We start from the raw sequence: 20,449 nt of genomic DNA, 5'->3' as shown, positions 1-20,449 counted from the left end.
TTAGGTTCTGCTGTGTGTACTGGTGGTTGACTGCCCCCCAGCCCAGAGTGTGCATGGAAAATTGTCTGGCAGCCTCCCTGACAGCAAGCAGTGATAGTGCCCATGAAGGGCACCTTGTTGGGCCCGCCCCTTTCACGGTTATCGCTTCTCGGCCTTTTGGCTAAGATCAAGTGTAGTATCTGTTCTTATCAGTTTAATATCTGATACGTCCCCTATCTGGGGACCATATATTAAATGGATTTTTGAGAACGGGGGCCGATTTCGAAGCTTGCTTCCGTCGCCCTATGCATTGACCCGATATGGCAGTATCTTCGGGTACAGTGCACCACCCCCTTACAGGGTTAAAAAGAAAGATTCCTACTTTCATTGCTACCTGCTTGCTGGCTAGCCAGCTAGCCAGCCCTGTGGGCCTTGCTGCTGCTGCAGCCAAAAAACAAAAGGTGGTGCTGCTGCTGCTTCTGCTGCTTCTGCTTCTGCTTGTGTCTGGCTGCTGTTGGAGCGTCCAGGCACAGGACTTCTGCTGCTGCTGACTAAATGGCCTCCTTAATTGGATCATTTGAGTAGCCAGCACACCTGTGCAGGTAGGGCATGACATGATAGGCAGCTGCCTTGATAGCGGGTGGGTGCTGAATGTTCCTAATTGACAAAATAAGATTAATGCTTATGAAGAAATATAAAATCTCATCCCTTCCCCAATATCGCGCCACACCCCTACCCCTTAATTCCCTGGTTGAACTTGATGGACATATGTCTTTTTTCGACCGTACTAACTATGTAACTATGTAACATAACATGGGGGGGGGGTCTCCTGGCTGTTCACACAGGTGTGTCATTGCTGTACATTGACCATGCATTGCTTCTGTGGTATTGCAAAGGCAAAGACAAATGCTTCCAGCCATCCATTGCACTAATGGATTGGTCATCAGCTGGCTGTCTATGTCCCGCATCAATATAGACCAAAGTACAGAGGGTTAGGCTATGCTATTGTGCACCTACCTGATGCATCAGAAGGTGCGAGGCCCTTGCTAAATTCTGTGCACAGACTTTGAGATCTATACTTTAGACTGTATCTAAACCTGCTCCAACATGGACTGACATTCTGGCCTACTTTCAGCCGATGCGACTTGTCTGTCGCTGAACAGTCGCTTTTTATGTATTCAGCACCTATGTATAATGTTGTAAAAATGCTCTAGAAGCTAAAGTCGCAGAAATGTCACACATATTTGGCCTGCAACTTTCTGTGCGACAAATTCAGACAGGAAAAATCAGTATAAATCCTTAGAAAATTATCCCCCAGTGTCTCCATCTGCTGGCGGTATTGAATAAGCATTGCTGCACTGATGGGGTATGCATTAGACGAAAAAAAAGAAGAAAAAGAAGAATAATACGCCCAGAAAAGAGGCGAAAAGGAGAAAAACGTAAAAAAACATGAAAAAAAAGTAAGAGGAAGAGAAGGGAAAAAAAGGTGGAAATGGGTTTAAAAGTGATTTCGGCGGAGAAATATATATATATATATATATATATATATATATATATATATATATACGCGCACACACACACATATATATAAACGTATTCTCCGTTGAGATATTGCAGCCGCTGCTGTGTCCAGGCCCAGGAGCCTTAGCACTGTGCTGTGATGTCACTCAATACCACTGACATCACTAGGTGTAAACAACATCTCTCCTTTGCTGTGTATGTGACTATGGAGCTGTTTGGTGATGTCGTCTATTATGGCCTTCATAGAAGCAACAGGAGATTGTTGCATCCATCTAGAACCCTCAGAACTACAGTGCTATGATGTCACTCACTTCCACAGGCCTTGCAGAGTGTAAACAACAACAACCCAGCTTTGTTGTGTATGTAACCATAGGGATTTGTGATGTCACCTAGAACCTTCACAGCAGCGACAGCTTTATGAGGAGCATCAGCACTGCTCTGCCTGAGCAGAACCATCACCGCCATAGGTTGTCAAATAACCCGGGTTTAACCCACACAGGTAAGTCCAATGGGGTGCAGGCATGTCCTCTATGCTTACAGCTTCCCGTGGGTGTTGGTTTGATACCGTTTGGGGACAGCCAAGGAGGCATCTGCAGGCAACAAAGGTAGGTGTGTGCTTGTGTGTGTGTTTCCTATGCAGATCCTAAGCCCAGTGTCACATGCAAGTAGGAGGAGTAAGAAGGGTTCCTGGCAAATCCGGGTTATGGATTGCATTTAAAAAGGCCCCGTGGGAGTGCAATGGGCCCCTGTCTTGCTGCTTAGCAATAATGGTATGGGTTTAGGTTCTGCTGTGTGTACTGGTGGTTGACTGCCCCCCAGCCCAGAGTGTGCATGGAAAATTGTCTGGCAGCCTCCCTGACAGCAAGCAGTGATAGTGCCCATGAAGGGCACCTTGTTGGGCCCGCCCCTTTCACGGTTATCGCTTCTCGGCCTTTTGGCTAAGATCAAGTGTAGTATCTGTTCTTATCAGTTTAATATCTGATACGTCCCCTATCTGGGGACCATATATTAAATGGATTTTTGAGAACGGGGGCCGATTTCGAAGCTTGCTTCCGTCGCCCTATGCATTGACCCGATATGGCAGTATCTTCGGGTACAGTGCACCACCCCCTTACAGGGTTAAAAAGAAAGATTCCTACTTTCATTGCTACCTGCTTGCTGGCTAGCCAGCTAGCCAGCCCTGTGGGCCTTGCTGCTGCTGCAGCCAAAAAACAAAAGGTGGTGCTGCTGCTGCTTCTGCTGCTTCTGCTTCTGCTTGTGTCTGGCCGCTGTTGGAGCGTCCAGGCACAGGACTTCTGCTGCTGCTGACTAAATGGCCTCCTTAATTGGATCATTTGAGTAGCCAGCACACCTGTGCAGGTAGGGCATGACATGATAGGCAGCTGCCTTGATAGCGGGTGGGTGCTGAATGTTCCTAATTGACAAAATAAGATTAATGCTTATGAAGAAATATAAAATCTCATCCCTTCCCCAATATCGCGCCACACCCCTACCCCTTAATTCCCTGGTTGAACTTGATGGACATATGTCTTTTTTCGACCGTACTAACTATGTAACTATGTAACATAACATGGGGGGGGGGGGGGTCTCCTGGCTGTTCACACAGGTGTGTCATTGCTGTACATTGACCATGCATTGCTTCTGTGGTATTGCAAAGGCAAAGACAAATGCTTCCAGCCATCCATTGCACTAATGGATTGGTCATCAGCTGGCTGTCTATGTCCCGCATCAATATAGACCAAAGTACAGAGGGTTAGGCTATGCTATTGTGCACCTACCTGATGCATCAGAAGGTGCGAGGCCCTTGCTAAATTCTGTGCACAGACTTTGAGATCTATACTTTAGACTGTATCTAAACCTGCTCCAACATGGACTGACATTCTGGCCTACTTTTAGCCGATGCGACTTGTCTGTCGCTGAACAGTCGCTTTTTATGTATTCAGCACCTATGTATAATGTTGTAAAAATGCTCTAGAAGCTAAAGTCGCAGAAATGTCACACATATTTGGCCTGCAACTTTCTGTGCGACAAATTCAGACAGGAAAAATCAGTATAAATCCTTAGAAAATTATCCCCCAGTGTCTCCATCTGCTGGCGGTATTGAATAAGCATTGCTGCACTGATGGGGTATGCATTAGATGAAAAAAAAGAAGAAAAAGAAGAATAATACGCCCAGAAAAGAGGCGAAAAGGAGAAAAACGTAAAAAAACGTGAAAAAAAAGTAAGAGGAAGAGAAGGGAAAAAAAGGTGGAAATGGGTTTAAAAGTGATTTTGGCGGAGAAATATATATATATATATATATATATATATATATATATATATATATACGCGCACACACACACATATATATAAACGTATTCTCCGTTGAGATATTGCAGCCGCTGCTGTGTCCAGGCCCAGGAGCCTTAGCACTGTGCTGTGATGTCACTCAATACCACTGACATCACTAGGTGTAAACAACATCTCTCCTTTGCTGTGTATGTGACTATGGAGCTGTTTGGTGATGTCGTCTATTATGGCCTTCATAGAAGCAACAGGAGATTGTTGCATCCATCTAGAACCCTCAGAACTACAGTGCTATGATGTCACTCACTTCCACAGGCCTTGCAGAGTGTAAACAACAACAACCCAGCTTTGTTGTGTATGTAACCATAGGGATTTGTGATGTCACCTAGAACCTTCACAGCAGCGACAGCTTTATGAGGAGCATCAGCACTGCTCTGCCTGAGCAGAACCATCACCGCCATAGGTTGTCAAATAACCCGGGTTTAACCCACACAGGTAAGTCCAATGGGGTGCAGGCATGTCCTCTATGCTTACAGCTTCCCGTGGGTGTTGGTTTGATACCGTTTGGGGACAGCCAAGGAGGCATCTGCAGGCAACAAAGGTAGGTGTGTGCTTGTGTGTGTGTTTCCTATGCAGATCCTAAGCCCAGTGTCACATGCAAGTAGGAGGAGTAAGAAGGGTTCCTGGCAAATCCGGGTTATGGATTGCATTTAAAAAGGCCCCGTGGGAGTGCAATGGGCCCCTGTCTTGCTGCTTAGCAATAATGGTATGGGTTTAGGTTCTGCTGTGTGTACTGGTGGTTGACTGCCCCCCAGCCCAGAGTGTGCATGGAAAATTGTCTGGCAGCCTCCCTGACAGCAAGCAGTGATAGTGCCCATGAAGGGCACCTTGTTGGGCCCGCCCCTTTCACGGTTATCGCTTCTCGGCCTTTTGGCTAAGATCAAGTGTAGTATCTGTTCTTATCAGTTTAATATCTGATACGTCCCCTATCTGGGGACCATATATTAAATGGATTTTTGAGAACGGGGGCCGATTTCGAAGCTTGCTTCCGTCGCCCTATGCATTGACCCGATATGGCAGTATCTTCGGGTACAGTGCACCACCCCCTTACAGGGTTAAAAAGAAAGATTCCTACTTTCATTGCTACCTGCTTGCTGGCTAGCCAGCTAGCCAGCCCTGTGGGCCTTGCTGCTGCTGCAGCCAAAAAACAAAAGGTGGTGCTGCTGCTGCTTCTGCTGCTTCTGCTTCTGCTTGTGTCTGGCCGCTGTTGGAGCGTCCAGGCACAGGACTTCTGCTGCTGCTGACTAAATGGCCTCCTTAATTGGATCATTTGAGTAGCCAGCACACCTGTGCAGGTAGGGCATGACATGATAGGCAGCTGCCTTGATAGCGGGTGGGTGCTGAATGTTCCTAATTGACAAAATAAGATTAATGCTTATGAAGAAATATAAAATCTCATCCCTTCCCCAATATCGCGCCACACCCCTACCCCTTAATTCCCTGGTTGAACTTGATGGACATATGTCTTTTTTCGACCGTACTAACTATGTAACTATGTAACATAACATGGGGGGGGGGGGGGGGTCTCCTGGCTGTTCACACAGGTGTGTCATTGCTGTACATTGACCATGCATTGCTTCTGTGGTATTGCAAAGGCAAAGACAAATGCTTCCAGCCATCCATTGCACTAATGGATTGGTCATCAGCTGGCTGTCTATGTCCCGCATCAATATAGACCAAAGTACAGAGGGTTAGGCTATGCTATTGTGCACCTACCTGATGCATCAGAAGGTGCGAGGCCCTTGCAAAATTCTGTGCACAGACTTTGAGATCTATACTTTAGACTGTATCTAAACCTGCTCCAACATGGACTGACATTCTGGCCTACTTTCAGCCGATGCGACTTGTCTGTCGCTGAACAGTCGCTTTTTATGTATTCAGCACCTATGTATAATGTTGTAAAAATGCTCTAGAAGCTAAAGTCGCAGAAATGTCACACATATTTGGCCTGCAACTTTCTGTGCGACAAATTCAGACAGGAAAAATCAGTATAAATCCTTAGAAAATTATCCCCCAGTGTCTCCATCTGCTGGCGGTATTGAATAAGCATTGCTGCACTGATGGGGTATGCATTAGACGAAAAAAAAGAAGAAAAAGAAGAATAATACGCCCAGAAAAGAGGCGAAAAGGAGAAAAACGTAAAAAAAACTTGAAAAAAAAGTAAGAGGAAGAGAAGGGAAAAAAAGGTGGAAATGGGTTTAAAAGTGATTTCGGCGGAGAAATATATATATATATATATATATATATATATATATATATACGCGCACACACACACATATATATAAACGTATTCTCCGTTGAGATATTGCAGCCGCTGCTGTGTCCAGGCCCAGGAGCCTTAGCACTGTGCTGTGATGTCACTCAATACCACTGACATCACTAGGTGTAAACAACATCTCTCCTTTGCTGTGTATGTGACTATGGAGCTGTTTGGTGATGTCGTCTATTATGGCCTTCATAGAAGCAACAGGAGATTGTTGCATCCATCTAGAACCCTCAGAACTACAGTGCTATGATGTCACTCACTTCCACAGGCCTTGCAGAGTGTAAACAACAACAACCCAGCTTTGTTGTGTATGTAACCATAGGGATTTGTGATGTCACCTAGAACCTTCACAGCAGCGACAGCTTTATGAGGAGCATCAGCACTGCTCTGCCTGAGCAGAACCATCACCGCCATAGGTTGTCAAATAACCCGGGTTTAACCCACACAGGTAAGTCCAATGGGGTGCAGGCATGTCCTCTATGCTTACAGCTTCCCGTGGGTGTTGGTTTGATACCGTTTGGGGACAGCCAAGGAGGCATCTGCAGGCAACAAAGGTAGGTGTGTGCTTGTGTGTGTGTTTCCTATGCAGATCCTAAGCCCAGTGTCACATGCAAGTAGGAGGAGTAAGAAGGGTTCCTGGCAAATCCGGGTTATGGATTGCATTTAAAAAGGCCCCGTGGGAGTGCAATGGGCCCCTGTCTTGCTGCTTAGCAATAATGGTATGGGTTTAGGTTCTGCTGTGTGTACTGGTGGTTGACTGCCCCCCAGCCCAGAGTGTGCATGGAAAATTGTCTGGCAGCCTCCCTGACAGCAAGCAGTGATAGTGCCCATGAAGGGCACCTTGTTGGGCCCGCCCCTTTCACGGTTATCGCTTCTCGGCCTTTTGGCTAAGATCAAGTGTAGTATCTGTTCTTATCAGTTTAATATCTGATACGTCCCCTATCTGGGGACCATATATTAAATGGATTTTTGAGAACGGGGGCCGATTTCGAAGCTTGCTTCCGTCGCCCTATGCATTGACCCGATATGGCAGTATCTTCGGGTACAGTGCACCACCCCCTTACAGGGTTAAAAAGAAAGATTCCTACTTTCATTGCTACCTGCTTGCTGGCTAGCCAGCTAGCCAGCCCTGTGGGCCTTGCTGCTGCTGCTGCAGCCAAAAAACAAAAGGTGGTGCTGCTGCTGCTTCTGCTGCTTCTGCTTCTGCTTGTGTCTGGCCGCTGTTGGAGCGTCCAGGCACAGGACTTCTGCTGCTGCTGACTAAATGGCCTCCTTAATTGGATCATTTGAGTAGCCAGCACACCTGTGCAGGTAGGGCATGACATGATAGGCAGCTGCCTTGATAGCGGGTGGGTGCTGAATGTTCCTAATTGACAAAATAAGATTAATGCTTATGAAGAAATATAAAATCTCATCCCTTCCCCAATATCGCGCCACACCCCTACCCCTTAATTCCCTGGTTGAACTTGATGGACATATGTCTTTTTTCGACCGTACTAACTATGTAACTATGTAACATAACATGGGGGGGGGGGGGGGGGTCTCCTGGCTGTTCACACAGGTGTGTCATTGCTGTACATTGACCATGCATTGCTTCTGTGGTATTGCAAAGGCAAAGACAAATGCTTCCAGCCATCCATTGCACTAATGGATTGGTCATCAGCTGGCTGTCTATGTCCCGCATCAATATAGACCAAAGTACAGAGGGTTAGGCTATGCTATTGTGCACCTACCTGATGCATCAGAAGGTGCGAGGCCCTTGCTAAATTCTGTGCACAGACTTTGAGATCTATACTTTAGACTGTATCTAAACCTGCTCCAACATGGACTGACATTCTGGCCTACTTTCAGCCGATGCGACTTGTCTGTCGCTGAACAGTCGCTTTTTATGTATTCAGCACCTATGTATAATGTTGTAAAAATGCTCTAGAAGCTAAAGTCGCAGAAATGTCACACATATTTGGCCTGCAACTTTCTGTGCGACAAATTCAGACAGGAAAAATCAGTATAAATCCTTAGAAAATTATCCCCCAGTGTCTCCATCTGCTGGCGGTATTGAATAAGCATTGCTGCACTGATGGGGTATGCATTAGACGAAAAAAAAGAAGAAAAAGAAGAATAATACGCCCAGAAAAGAGGCGAAAAGGAGAAAAACGTAAAAAAACGTGAAAAAAAAGTAAGAGGAAGAGAAGGGAAAAAAAGGTGGAAATGGGTTTAAAAGTGATTTCGGCTGAGAAATATATATATATATATATATATATATATATATATATACGCGCACACACACACATATATATAAACGTATTCTCCGTTGAGATATTGCAGCCGCTGCTGTGTCCAGGCCCAGGAGCCTTAGCACTGTGCTGTGATGTCACTCAATACCACTGACATCACTAGGTGTAAACAACATCTCTCCTTTGCTGTGTATGTGACTATGGAGCTGTTTGGTGATGTCGTCTATTATGGCCTTCATAGAAGCAACAGGAGATTGTTGCATCCATCTAGAACCCTCAGAACTACAGTGCTATGATGTCACTCACTTCCACAGGCCTTGCAGAGTGTAAACAACAACAACCCAGCTTTGTTGTGTATGTAACCATAGGGATTTGTGATGTCACCTAGAACCTTCACAGCAGCGACAGCTTTATGAGGAGCATCAGCACTGCTCTGCCTGAGCAGAACCATCACCGCCATAGGTTGTCAAATAACCCGGGTTTAACCCACACAGGTAAGTCCAATGGGGTGCAGGCATGTCCTCTATGCTTACAGCTTCCCGTGGGTGTTGGTTTGATACCGTTTGGGGACAGCCAAGGAGGCATCTGCAGGCAACAAAGGTAGGTGTGTGCTTGTGTGTGTGTTTCCTATGCAGATCCTAAGCCCAGTGTCACATGCAAGTAGGAGGAGTAAGAAGGGTTCCTGGCAAATCCGGGTTATGGATTGCATTTAAAAAGGCCCCGTGGGAGTGCAATGGGCCCCTGTCTTGCTGCTTAGCAATAATGGTATGGGTTTAGGTTCTGCTGTGTGTACTGGTGGTTGACTGCCCCCCAGCCCAGAGTGTGCATGGAAAATTGTCTGGCAGCCTCCCTGACAGCAAGCAGTGATAGTGCCCATGAAGGGCACCTTGTTGGGCCCGCCCCTTTCACGGTTATCGCTTCTCGGCCTTTTGGCTAAGATCAAGTGTAGTATCTGTTCTTATCAGTTTAATATCTGATACGTCCCCTATCTGGGGACCATATATTAAATGGATTTTTGAGAACGGGGGCCGATTTCGAAGCTTGCTTCCGTCGCCCTATGCATTGACCCGATATGGCAGTATCTTCGGGTACAGTGCACCACCCCCTTACAGGGTTAAAAAGAAAGATTCCTACTTTCATTGCTACCTGCTTGCTGGCTAGCCAGCTAGCCAGCCCTGTGGGCCTTGCTGCTGCTGCAGCCAAAAAACAAAAGGTGGTTCTGCTGCTTCTGCTTCTGCTTGTGTCTGGCCGCTGTTGGAGCGTCCAGGCACAGGACTTCTGCTGCTGCTGACTAAATGGCCTCCTTAATTGGATCATTTGAGTAGCCAGCACACCTGTGCAGGTAGGGCATGACATGATAGGCAGCTGCCTTGATAGCGGGTGGGTGCTGAATGTTCCTAATTGACAAAATAAGATTAATGCTTATGAAGAAATATAAAATCTCATCCCTTCCCCAATATCGCGCCACACCCCTACCCCTTAATTCCCTGGTTGAACTTGATGGACATATGTCTTTTTTCGACCGTACTAACTATGTAACTATGTAACATAACATGGGGGGGGGGGGGGGGGGGGTCTCCTGGCTGTTCACACAGGTGTGTCATTGCTGTACATTGACCATGCATTGCTTCTGTGGTATTGCAAAGGCAAAGACAAATGCTTCCAGCCATCCATTGCACTAATGGATTGGTCATCAGCTGGCTGTCTATGTCCCGCATCAATATAGACCAAAGTACAGAGGGTTAGGCTATGCTATTGTGCACCTACCTGATGCATCAGAAGGTGCGAGGCCCTTGCTAAATTCTGTGCACAGACTTTGAGATCTATACTTTAGACTGTATCTAAACCTGCTCCAACATGGACTGACATTCTGGCCTACTTTCAGCCGATGCGACTTGTCTGTCGCTGAACAGTCGCTTTTTATGTATTCAGCACCTATGTATAATGTTGTAAAAATGCTCTAGAAGCTAAAGTCGCAGAAATGTCACACATATTTGGCCTGCAACTTTCTGTGCGACAAATTCAGACAGGAAAAATCAGTATAAATCCTTAGAAAATTATCCCCCAGTGTCTCCATCTGCTGGCGGTATTGAATAAGCATTGCTGCACTGATGGGGTATGCATTAGACGAAAAAAAAGAAGAAAAAGAAGAATAATACGCCCAGAAAAGAGGTGAAAAGGAGAAAAACGTAAAAAAACGTGAAAAAAAAGTAAGAGGAAGAGAAGGGAAAAAAAGGTGGAAATGGGTTTAAAAGTGATTTCGGCGGAGAAATATATATATATATATATATATATATATATATATATATACGCGCACACACACACATATATATAAACGTATTCTCCGTTGAGATATTGCAGCCGCTGCTGTGTCCAGGCCCAGGAGCCTTAGCACTGTGCTGTGATGTCACTCAATACCACTGACATCACTAGGTGTAAACAACATCTCTCCTTTGCTGTGTATGTGACTATGGAGCTGTTTGGTGATGTCGTCTATTATGGCCTTCATAGAAGCAACAGGAGATTGTTGCATCCATCTAGAACCCTCAGAACTACAGTGCTATGATGTCACTCACTTCCACAGGCCTTGCAGAGTGTAAACAACAACAACCCAGCTTTGTTGTGTATGTAACCATAGGGATTTGTGATGTCACCTAGAACCTTCACAGCAGCGACAGCTTTATGAGGAGCATCAGCACTGCTCTGCCTGAGCAGAACCATCACCGCCATAGGTTGTCAAATAACCCGGGTTTAACCCACACAGGTAAGTCCAATGGGGTGCAAGCATGTCCTCTATGCTTACAGCTTCCCGTGGGTGTTGGTTTGATACCGTTTGGGGACAGCCAAGGAGGCATCTGCAGGCAACAAAGGTAGGTGTGTGCTTGTGTGTGTGTTTCCTATGCAGATCCTAAGCCCAGTGTCACATGCAAGTAGGAGGAGTAAGAAGGGTTCCTGGCAAATCCGGGTTATGGATTGCATTTAAAAAGGCCCCGTGGGAGTGCAATGGGCCCCTGTCTTGCTGCTTAGCAATATAGGTATGGGTTTAGGTTCTGCTGTGTGTACTGGTGGTTGACTGCCCCCCAGCCCAGAGTGTGCATGGAAAATTGTCTGGCAGCCTCCCTGACAGCAAGCAGTGATAGTGCCCATGAAGGGCACCTTGTTGGGCCCGCCCCTTTCACGGTTATCGCTTCTCGGCCTTTTGGCTAAGATCAAGTGTAGTATCTGTTCTTATCAGTTTAATATCTGATACGTCCCCTATCTGGGGACCATATATTAAATGGATTTTTGAGAACGGGGGCCGATTTCGAAGCTTGCTTCCGTCGCCCTATGCATTGACCCGATATGGCAGTATCTTCGGGTACAGTGCACCACCCCCTTACAGGGTTAAAAAGAAAGATTCCTACTTTCATTGCTACCTGCTTGCTGGCTAGCCAGCTAGCCAGCCCTGTGGGCCTTGCTGCTGCTGCAGCCAAAAAACAAAAGGTGGTGCTGCTGCTGCTTCTGCTGCTTCTGCTTCTGCTTGTGTCTGGCCGCTGTTGGAGCGTCCAGGCACAGGACTTCTGCTGCTGCTGACTAAATGGCCTCCTTAATTGGATCATTTGAGTAGCCAGCACACCTGTGCAGGTAGGGCATGACATGATAGGCAGCTGCCTTGATAGCGGGTGGGTGCTGAATGTTCCTAATTGACAAAATAAGATTAATGCTTATGAAGAAATATAAAATCTCATCCCTTCCCCAATATCGCGCCACACCCCTACCCCTTAATTCCCTGGTTGAACTTGATGGACATATGTCTTTTTTCGACCGTACTAACTATGTAACTATGTAACATAACATGGGGGGGGGGGGGGGTCTCCTGGCTGTTCACACAGGTGTGTCATTGCTGTACATTGACCATGCATTGCTTCTGTGGTATTGCAAAGGCAAAGACAAATGCTTCCAGCCATCCATTGCACTAATGGATTGGTCATCAGCTGGCTGTCTATGTCCCGCATCAATATAGACCAAAGTACAGAGGGTTAGGCTATGCTATTGTGCACCTACCTGATGCATCAGAAGGTGCGAGGCCCTTGCTAAATTCTGTGCACAGACTTTGAGATCTATACTTTAGACTGTATCTAAACCTGCTCCAACATGGACTGACATTCTGGCCTACTTTCAGCCGATGCGACTTGTCTGTCGCTGAACAGTCGCTTTTTATGTATTCAGCACCTATGTATAATGTTGTAAAAATGCTCTAGAAGCTAAAGTCGCAGAAATGTCACACATATTTGGCCTGCAACTTTCTGTGCGACAAATTCAGACAGGAAAAATCAGTATAAATCCTTAGAAAATTATCCCCCAGTGTCTCCATCTGCTGGCGGTATTGAATAAGCATTGCTGCACTGATGGGGTATGCATTAGACGAAAAAAAAGAAGAAAAAGAAGAATAATACGCCCAGAAAAGAGGCGAAAAGGAGAAAAACGTAAAAAAAACGTGAAAAAAAAGTAAGAGGAAGAGAAGGGAAAAAAAGGTGGAAATGGGTTTAAAAGTGATTTCGGCGGAGAAATATATATATATATATATATATATATATATATATATATATATACGCGCACACACACACATATATATAAACGTATTCTCCGTTGAGATATTGCAGCCGCTGCTGTGTCCAGGCCCAGGAGCCTTAGCACTGTGCTGTGATGTCACTCAATACCACTGACATCACTAGGTGTAAACAACATCTCTCCTTTGCTGTGTATGTGACTATGGAGCTGTTTGGTGATGTCGTCTATTATGGCCTTCATAGAAGCAACAGGAGATTGTTGCATCCATCTAGAACCCTCAGAACTACAGTGCTATGATGTCACTCACTTCCACAGGCCTTGCAGAGTGTAAACAACAACAACCCAGCTTTGTTGTGTATGTAACCATAGGGATTTGTGATGTCACCTAGAACCTTCACAGCAGCGACAGCTTTATGAGGAGCATCAGCACTGCTCTGCCTGAGCAGAACCATCACCGCCATAGGTTGTCAAATAACCCGGGTTTAACCCACACAGGTAAGTCCAATGGGGTGCAGGCATGTCCTCTATGCTTACAGCTTCCCGTGGGTGTTGGTTTGATACCGTTTGGGGACAGCCAAGGAGGCATCTGCAGGCAACAAAGGTAGGTGTGTGCTTGTGTGTGTGTTTCCTATGCAGATCCTAAGCCCAGTGTCACATGCAAGTAGGAGGAGTAAGAAGGGTTCCTGGCAAATCCGGGTTATGGATTGCATTTAAAAAGGCCCCGTGGGAGTGCAATGGGCCCCTGTCTTGCTGCTTAGCAATAATGGTATGGGTTTAGGTTCTGCTGTGTGTACTGGTGGTTGACTGCCCCCCAGCCCAGAGTGTGCATGGAAAATTGTCTGGCAGCCTCCCTGACAGCAAGCAGTGATAGTGCCCATGAAGGGCACCTTGTTGGGCCCGCCCCTTTCACGGTTATCGCTTCTCGGCCTTTTGGCTAAGATCAAGTGTAGTATCTGCATTTGGTCTGGTCGGAAGGTGTCTGTGGTACCCCGCTTCTCGGCCTTGGGGGATTGTCTCTCCTTACAGAGGGACTTCACCCCCTTGCTGCTATTGGGGAGCGGGCTTAGTCCACAGACAACGGGTTGCGATCCCCCTGTCTCTGGGACCTTGTGTCTTAGAAGGCATTTTCGGTACGTTGAGCGTTACCTGTAGCTTCGGAAGCACCTAGGGTACCCCCGACCTCTGCCTTGGGTAAGGGTTCCGCTTTTATAGCGGGATTCCGAGCCCCTGCTGCTATTGGGGAAGGGGCTTAGTCCCTGGGTGTGGAAGATGCCGTTCTCCTGGGCTTTCCCCTCTGGGGAAATGTCGATGCGAAATACCATCCGCATAGAGGTGTCGGAGAGCCATCGTCAGTTGAAGAACCTTCGCTTCATTGCGGAGGTGATTCTTCTTGACTACTTCCGCCTCAATAGGGAGGACATCCTGTGTCTAAATGACCAGGAAAGCCGTGGTCTGTATACCGTCACCTTCACGGCCACGGCGTGTTGCGATAACATTTATGCAACCTTGTCTGGTGCGGACCAGAGGGACGATCGACTCGACGGTCTTTCGTTCCAGTTCCTCTATGGTGAGGAACATATACCGTTGGTGGTGGCTATGCACAGCCCTCATGTGACCACGGAGGATATAGCCACTTTTCTTCGGCGATACTGCGAAGAGGTGCGATTCGCAAACAAAATCTTGAACTCCGTGCGGTTCTGGAACGGCAAGAGGAAGTTCTGGGTCAAGCTCCGTAAGGATCCCGGTGGTATTGGGGGTCTTTGCCATCCGCCCCCAAATTTTGCCATCGGGAGAGTTCGGGGCTTCCTGTTCTATCCTCAAATGCCTATGTATTGCCGAAATTGCTTGAGGTTTGGCCACACCCAGGAGACCTGCGGCGCGGAGCGTGTGATTCGCTGCAATAGGTGTGGCCAAGAAGGTCACATAGCCTCAAGATGTAGCCATTCGATAAGGTGCAACCTCTGCGGAGAGGAAAATCACGATTTTAATTCCTGTCCCCATAAAGCAAAAACTACGATGGGTGGGTCAAGGCTGGGCCCACCCAAAGAGGGGACAGGACAAAAGACGTCATTTTTTAAGATGCCCAAACCCCAGATGGCAGGTACTGATGGGTCCAGGCCCAAGACCTCTGGTGCTCCATCGGGGGGCCCACCGGTGGTAGTGCTAGGGGGAGGCCATGGGGATTCCACGAAGCCCGGGCGGGTGATCGAGTTTACTGCCCGGGAAATTGAAAGACGTCGATCGACTTCCTACCTGGCTCAAGAGCCCGCCGAAACTTCTGAAGGGGGCTCACCTGTGGCGGGTGGCAGCCGACGGGCCTCAGTGGGGGCAAAGGTGGACCCAAAATTACAGCATAAGCCAGGTACTGGCTTGGCCCAGGGTCGCCCTGCTCCGGACGAAGAGGCCCCGGTGAAAGCCCGCCGGAAGGGGAGCCAGGTGGCCAGGTCTGAGCCCGGTCCTGTTACTCCGCCTATACAGGACAGGGCCAAGAAGACAAGTGGCGCCAAACCAGGGTTTGCTGCCCCGCCAGCAGTGGACCCGGTGGGTAAAACTGGCTATCGTCGATCGATGGGGAAGTTGGAGCAACAGTCCTCAGCAACGCTTGCTGGGGAACAAGCGATGAAAACTTCCCAAGGTAGCGGCAAAGGTTCCGGAAAAGAGGCCTCACAGGCCCCTGTGCAGCAGTTCCAGTCGTCAAATGATGAAAGAAGACGCAGATCCATCAGCCGGGGGCCAGAGATTACATCGAGTGAGAGCAACACAGAGGATATGGACAGCAGTGTGACATTTAAAAGACAAAGAGAAGAAGAAGAGGAAGACATTCAAAGGAAAGCGGCGTGCCGTAGTTCGGACGAGAGCGAGCTCAGGGTCGGGGCATCATCGATCTCAAGCTCCGACCCTCAGAACATCAAGGAGCTGATGACCCCGCAGGCGGGGGATGACGGTACGCAGCTTATTATTGACTTTGATTCTCCAAGCACGGACTCTCCATAAACTATGCCTATCCCTGTAAAAATTGCCTCACTCAATGTGAGGTCCTTAAAGAGCCCTGATCGCAGGGCTGCTTTATTTTCTTATCTAGAGACATGTGACTTTGACCTTTGCCTGCTACAAGAATGTGGAATCCCTAGTAAAATGGACTATAAAGACTTAAAAGAAGACTGGAAGCTGGGCCCATCCATATGGTCCGGTGCAAATGACTGTCGTTCTGTGGGTGTTGGGCTGCTCTGCCGAGGCCAGTCCTTTTCTATTCATACAGTAACTGAGATTGTGCCTGGCAGAGCTCTTTTAATTCATCTATATTTTAATGGACTTTTAATTCGTGTTTTAAATGTGTATGCCCCTCCTGATAAACAGGAGCGGGCAGAACTATTTGAAATTTTACCACTGTTTTGTGTTGGGTCTTCCCCCCTGCTGGTGGGAGGTGATTTTAACTGCATACGTGATGGGGAACACCGGCAGGGTGGGGATATTAATCGTAAAGACCGCACTTCTTACCTGCTTAAAAATTTTATTGATGATTTTAATTTGAAAGATTGCTGGAAGGATCTCTTGCCGGAGGACCCGGGCGCCACATGGTCCAATGGAAGAGTGAGCTCCAGAATCGATTTTATTTTTTCCTCTAGAGCTTTTAAACCCCTGAAATGCACGCTCGAGCAGAATATCTTCTCTGATCATAAGCTCCTCTTGGTGGGCCTGGAGCTAGAGGGGGAGCAAAAAGCAAAAAGGGGCCTCTGGAGATTAAACACCACACTCCTAGAGGACCCTGAGATAAAAGAGGAGTTTGTGCGGACCTACCAGTGCTGGCAATCACAAAGAAAACCCCACGAGCCTATGCTGCACTGGTGGGAGGGCACCAAATCTAAAATCAGATTTTTTTTTATCAAAGCAGGTAAGAAGAAGGCAAAAATGGAAAAACAGTGGTTTTATGTTCTTAACATGCGTTTAAATGTACTTTTTAAATTGAAAGAAGCTGGTATGGATGTAGAAAATGATATTTTAAACCTTAAAACTGAAATAAAACATGCCATAGAAAAGAAAGGGAAACAAATAATTTTTAACTCACATGTGCAGCACCTGGAGGAGGGCGAGAAATGTTCCCGTTTCTTTTTTAAAAAAGTGATGAATAGGAGGGATATCATCCAAAACCTTGAGGGTGAATCCACTCCAAAAGGCATGTTAGATGCAGTTTTTAACTTCTACCAGCTTCTTTTTAATAAGAAAGATCTTAATCCATCCTTTTTAGAACATGTTCTTAATTCCCTTGATTTTAAGCTAGATGTTTTAGACCAGGAGGTTTTATCCCGTGATCTTAACTTAGATGAACTTTTATTTGTTTTTAAAAGTTTTTCTAGTGGGAAGGCCCCTGGGGAAGATGGTTTACCCATCGAATTTTATTTAGCTTTTTGGGATATTTTAAAGGATGATATGGTTTTATTGTATAAAGAAACTTTTATTGTTAATGAACTTCCCCCTTCCTGGAGGAGGGGGATTGTATCATTACTTTTTAAAAAAGGTGAAAAGGATATGCTAAAAAATTGGCGCCCCATCACACTTTTAAATGTCGATTATAAAGTTTTAGCCAAGTTATTAGCTGTCCGTTTTAAACCTTTTATTCATAAATTAATTCACCCAAATCAGGTTTGTGGGGTACCTGGAAGGTCTATAGCTGAATCCCTAAATATTTTAAGAGATGTTTTATGGTATTTTAAGGATAGAAATCAAACTGTAGCAATTTTATCCTTAGACTTTGAAAAAGCCTTTGATAGGGTCTCCCATGAATACCTGTTTTTAGTTCTTAAAAAGATGGCAGTGCCTGAAACGATTTTAAGCCGAATCATTCTTTTATACCGATCCTGTTTTAGTCAAGTCTCTGTTAATGGCTTTTTAACCAGCGGTGTTCCTCTTTTATCAGGTGTCAAACAGGGCTGCCCCCTGTCCCCACTCCTTTTTATTTGCGCAATCGAACCACTGATGGCCCTCCTCAGAAAAGACCGGGTAGTAAGAGGCGTACCGATACCTGGTGGAGGAGGGACCCATCTAAAGGTGTTGGGGTACATGGATGATGTCACCATACTGTGCCCGGACTCTCCATCCATGAGGGGGGCATTGAGGAACACCAGCTATTTCTGCGAGGTCTCTGGTTTTAAGCTAAACACAGATAAATGTGACTGTTTTTATATTGGCTCCTGGGATTCATCCATCACCCCAGGAGTCACAATGCAACAGGATCAAATTAAAGTTTTAGGTATTGTTTTTAACCAGGTCAATGATGGGAGCCCTAACTGGGATTCAGCTATAGCTAAGATGGAGAAGAAGATTTTAATGTGGAATCTTAGAAACCTTACCATGGAGGGGAAGATTTTAATAATAAAGATGGTTTTACTTCCTATTATGCTATACATTGCCATGGTATTTCCTCCATCTATTTTATACATTAAAAAAGTAACTAGAATTGTTTTTACTTTTTTATGGGGTTCAAAAATGGAGAAATTAAAGCGTGATTTTATGTACAAAAGTAAAGATAATGGCGGGAAAGATGTTCCTAACCTTTTTACTTTCTTTTACATAAAGTATTTCTGTTTCTGTTTTAAAATTATTAAATCCGATGGCATTTTTAGCTGCTTTTTAAGGTACGCTGCGGGCATGGTTTTTAAAAGATGGTTGCGCATCCCTCTGAACGCTCCGGTGCTTCTGTGTCCCCCAAAACATTATGTGGTGTTGGAAAAGACAGTCAGGCTCCTAGGTCTCCAAGATTTGGAGCCTGACATACTGGGGGACCAGAGAAAGGTATCAAAGGTCCTCAGGCGGAGTGAGGTTACCCTGGCAGTGTCCAATTTCACACAGGCAAGATCCAAAAAGGTATGGCGGAACGTGTACGGGAAGTTTCTGGCGAATGTACACAGGGATCTTGCCTGGGCAATCGTCCACCAGTGCCTCCCTACTCGTGAGTTCCAGCACAGGCGAGGACTGGTGGCGAGAGCCAAGTGCCCGAGAGATGGCTGCGGAGTGGACGAAACGGTGCTGCACATATTTTGGAACTGCCCTTTTGCACGGGAGCTTTGGAGGAAGGTAGGCCCACTTTTGAAGTGGGCCTGCGGCCTAAAAGATTTTAATCACGAATGTGTCTTTTACGGTCTTTTTAACTGCCCCAATTTTAAACAGCAGATGATCTGCTGGATGATTATTAATTGTTTTAAAAATGCCATCTGGAAAGTTAGGAACATCTTACTTTTTAAACATGATTTTATTGATGTTAAAAACTGTATAAAGCTGGCCCTGAGTGAGATGTACATCTATTACCTAAGAGACAAGAAACAGTTGGGGGCCAGCGAGGCAGCATCCATGTGGTGTCTGCCTCTATGGAACGAAATAACAGTATAATCAGTTTTTATGACATTTGTATAATGTTTTATCCTGCCATTTTTATTTTTTCTCCTTTTATTACTGGTTTTATTATTTGTATTTTAAAACTTTTGTGAACCTTTTATTATTTAGCATTTTAAATTTTGTATGGTTTCTTATTTATTCAATAAAATTTTGTTGAAACCTTATCTGTTCTTATCAGTTTAATATCTGATACGTCCCCTATCTGGGGACCATATATTAAATGGATTTTTGAGAACGGGGGCCGATTTCGAAGCTTGCTTCCGTCGCCCTATGCATTGACCCGATATGGCAGTATCTTCGGGTACAGTGCACCACCCCCTTACAGGGTTAAAAAGAAAGATTCCTACTTTCATTGCTACCTGCTTGCTGGCTAGCCAGCTAGCCAGCCCTGTGGGCCTTGCTGCTGCTGCAGCCAAAAAACAAAAGGTGGTGCTGCTTCTGCTTCTGCTTGTGTCTGGCCGCTGTTGGAGCGTCCAGGCACAGGACTTCTGCTGCTGCTGACTAAATGGCCTCCTTAATTGGATCATTTGAGTAGCCAGCACACCTGTGCAGGTAGGGCATGACATGATAGGCAGCTGCCTTGATAGCGGGTGGGTGCTGAATGTTCCTAATTGACAAAATAAGATTAATGCTTATGAAGAAATATAAAATCTCATCCCTTCCCCAATATCGCGCCACACCCCTACCCCTTAATTCCCTGGTTGAACTTGATGGACATATGTCTTTTTTCGACCGTACTAACTATGTAACTATGTAACATAACATGGGGGGGGGGGGTCTCCTGGCTGTTCACACAGGTGTGTCATTGCTGTACATTGACCATGCATTGCTTCTGTGGTATTGCAAAGGCAAAGACAAATGCTTCCAGCCATCCATTGCACTAATGGATTGGTCATCAGCTGGCTGTCTATGTCCCGCATCAATATAGACCAAAGTACAGAGGGTTAGGCTATGCTATTGTGCACCTACCTGATGCATCAGAAGGTGCGAGGCCCTTGCTAAATTCTGTGCACAGACTTTGAGATCTATACTTTAGACTGTATCTAAACCTGCTCCAACATGGACTGACATTCTGGCCTACTTTCAGCCGATGCGACTTGTCTGTCGCTGAACAGTCGCTTTTTATGTATTCAGCACCTATGTATAATGTTGTAAAAATGCT

The 20,449-nt window shown here is 46.1% G+C and overlaps 7 non-coding genes and 1 pseudogene across 7 annotated transcripts; all 8 read left to right on the top strand.

Annotated features, from left to right (window-relative positions):
* The first annotated feature begins 140 nt into the window (after positions 1-140).
* On the top strand, positions 141-331 carry LOC130329667 (U2 spliceosomal RNA). The gene has a single exon (XR_008873191.1). It is a non-coding gene; the product is annotated as a U2 spliceosomal RNA (small nuclear RNA).
* A 2,087-nt stretch (positions 332-2,418) lies between these two features.
* LOC130329666 (U2 spliceosomal RNA) lies at positions 2,419-2,609 on the top strand. The gene has a single exon (XR_008873190.1). It is a non-coding gene; the product is annotated as a U2 spliceosomal RNA (small nuclear RNA).
* A 2,091-nt stretch (positions 2,610-4,700) lies between these two features.
* On the top strand, positions 4,701-4,891 carry LOC130329665 (U2 spliceosomal RNA). The gene has a single exon (XR_008873189.1). It is a non-coding gene; the product is annotated as a U2 spliceosomal RNA (small nuclear RNA).
* Positions 4,892-6,979: 2,088 nt separating this feature from the next.
* LOC130329664 (U2 spliceosomal RNA) lies at positions 6,980-7,170 on the top strand. Its single transcript, XR_008873188.1, has one exon. It is a non-coding gene; the product is annotated as a U2 spliceosomal RNA (small nuclear RNA).
* A 2,089-nt stretch (positions 7,171-9,259) lies between these two features.
* Positions 9,260-9,450, top strand: LOC130329663 (U2 spliceosomal RNA). Its single transcript, XR_008873187.1, has one exon. It is a non-coding gene; the product is annotated as a U2 spliceosomal RNA (small nuclear RNA).
* Positions 9,451-11,529: 2,079 nt separating this feature from the next.
* LOC130329662 (U2 spliceosomal RNA) lies at positions 11,530-11,720 on the top strand. Its single transcript, XR_008873186.1, has one exon. It is a non-coding gene; the product is annotated as a U2 spliceosomal RNA (small nuclear RNA).
* A 2,091-nt stretch (positions 11,721-13,811) lies between these two features.
* LOC130329739 (U2 spliceosomal RNA) lies at positions 13,812-13,943 on the top strand (annotated as a pseudogene).
* Positions 13,944-19,418: 5,475 nt separating this feature from the next.
* On the top strand, positions 19,419-19,604 carry LOC130329703 (U2 spliceosomal RNA). The gene has a single exon (XR_008873222.1). It is a non-coding gene; the product is annotated as a U2 spliceosomal RNA (small nuclear RNA).
* The last annotated feature ends 845 nt before the right edge of the window (positions 19,605-20,449 follow it).

The sequence above is a fragment of the Hyla sarda genome, unplaced genomic scaffold (genome assembly GCF_029499605.1).
Source record: "Hyla sarda isolate aHylSar1 unplaced genomic scaffold, aHylSar1.hap1 scaffold_321, whole genome shotgun sequence".
Lineage (NCBI taxonomy): Eukaryota > Metazoa > Chordata > Amphibia > Anura > Hylidae > Hyla > Hyla sarda.
This window is presented reverse-complemented; position numbering and strand designations above follow the sequence as displayed.